Genomic DNA, 2,329 nt, shown 5'->3' with positions numbered 1-2,329 from the left:
TCACCAGGATGTTACCTGGGATGGAGCGCCTCAGCTGTGAAGAAAGTCTAAACAGGCTTGGGTTGTTTTCCTTGGAGCAAAGAAGGCTGAGGGGGGACCTGATTGAGGAGTACAAAATGATGAGGGGCATAGATATGGTAGATAAAGAGGAACTTTTCCCCTTAGTAGGGGGTCAATAACAAGGGGGCATAGATTCAAGGTAAGGGGCAGGAGGTTTAGAGGGGATTTGAGGAGGAACTTTTTCACCCAGAGGGTGGTTGGAATCTGGAACTCACTGCCTGAAAGGGTGGTAGAGGTAGGAACCCTCACAACATTCAAGAAGCATTTGGATGAGCACTTGAAATGCCATTGCATACAAGGCTATGGGCCAAATGCTGGAAAATGGGATTAGACTGGACAGGGATTGATGGACGGCGCAGACACGATGGGCCGAAGGCCTCATTCTGTGCTGTATAACTCTATGACTCTATGAACACACCTTCAGCAACCTTGGGAGTCTCAGGAATCTCAATCTCAGAAACAACAAGATCTCAATTGTTTTCAGCAAGGTGTTTGCAAATCTCAATAACCTGAACACATTGGACCTGGGAGGGAGCAAAATTCGAAGCCTGACCAGTCAGTCTTTCTGTGGATTACACAACCTGACCAAGTTTATCTCGATAGGAACTGTATAACCTGTATCAGCAGGGTGATCTTCGACATCCTCCCATCATTAGGAGTGTTGGACTTTGCCACTAACCGGATCAGATTCAACACTGGCCTGATTGAAGCATCTCCCTTTGTTAACCTCACAAAGCTCTACATTCTCAAACTAAAAGCCCAGCAACCCTACGGCATCATCATTATTCCTCCAAAGTTTTTCAATGGCCTCATCTCTTTAAGAGACCTGTATATAGGAGAGAATAAAATGTCACTGTCCAAAGACGGATTTGTAGACTGATCAATTTGAGAATCCTCTCCATGCCCGATGCTTGCAATGGGATCCACAGTCTGAATCCAGGGATCTACTTGAATCTCCAGAGTCTAGAGAGACTCAATCTTGAAAATGTCAGCCTCCAATCCATGTCTCTTCACGTCTTTGGAAACATTTCCAACCTCAGGACATTGTTCTTGGGGGAAAAACGCCATTCAGATCATCAATAGCACGGTTGTGGAACACCTGCCCTCCCTGACCTACCTGGATCTACGGAAGAACCCGTTCCCCTGCACCTGTGACATCAGTTGGTTCCAAAACTGGTCCCTGTCCAACCCCAGGGTGCAGCTTATCCATTTTTACAACCAAACCTGTGCAGATTGGCCAACCGAATACTTGTACAAGTTTGATACTCGCGTTTGTTACTTGAACATTGGGCAGATCATGTTCCATATAACTGTGCCGGTCTTGATCTTGTTCATGTTCATCCCTATATTCAACAGCAAAGGGTACTGGCACATCAAGTATGGGTTTTATATTTTCCGATCGTGGTTGAATGACCACAGAGGGAGAGGAGAGAGTCAGCAGTCCTACAGGTATGATGCATTTATCTCTTATAACTCTCAGGACGTAGACTGGGTTCTGCAAGTGTTGGTGCCAAACCTGGAAACGAGAGGACCTCAATGCTTCAAACACTGCCTCCACCACAGAGATTTTGAGCTGGGCAAATATATCATCGACAACATCGTGGACAGCATCTACCAGAGCAGGAAGTCCATCTGTGTGATGAGCCGCAACTACCTGTACAGCGAGTGGTGCTCCATGGAACTGCAGCTAGCGAGCTACAGGCTCTTCCACGAGCTGAAAGATATCATCATCCTGATCTTCTTGGAGAAGATTCCAGATGCTGAACTCTCAACCTACCACAAGAAGAGAAAGTCATGAAAAGGAAGACCAACATCCAGTGGCCATCAGACGTCGAAGCTCAAAAACTGTTTTGGGTCAAAGTGAGAAAAGCGATTAAAGGCTCCAACTGGGCCAAGGAGAGGAATCCCGCTGCTTAATGTTAAGCTTCAAGGCCTAGAAATCCGCAGTCTTACCGCAGGCCCTTAAGGATCGAGTCAGGGAAACATAGTGGCCGCCGCACTTCCCACGTGTTTTGGAGTTCGCCGCTCAACTTACCGCCCTGTGTTAATTGTGAACAACTCCCCCAGTGGCTGCATAATGGCCGGTGGAAGGCTGCTGACTTTCAGTGGGGGAGATTGCAAATGGCTTTGCAGGACGGCCTCGAGCAGCTCTGGCCCTAGGCCTGGCTGATACTGCACCACCTTGGCATGGGCGGCAGCAGCCTAGGCTGGCTGACAGGCAGCAGCAGGGGCAATGGAGAAGGGGCAGAGGTGGAAGTAGGAATGCTGT

Source organism: Somniosus microcephalus, unplaced genomic scaffold, assembly GCF_052327205.1.
Source record: "Somniosus microcephalus isolate GS21.2 unplaced genomic scaffold, FLI_Smic_1.0 unresolved_chr8, whole genome shotgun sequence".
In the NCBI taxonomy this organism is placed as follows: domain Eukaryota; kingdom Metazoa; phylum Chordata; class Chondrichthyes; order Squaliformes; family Somniosidae; genus Somniosus; species Somniosus microcephalus.
The sequence above is the reverse complement of the archived record's forward strand: the minus strand, read 5'-3'. Positions refer to the sequence as shown.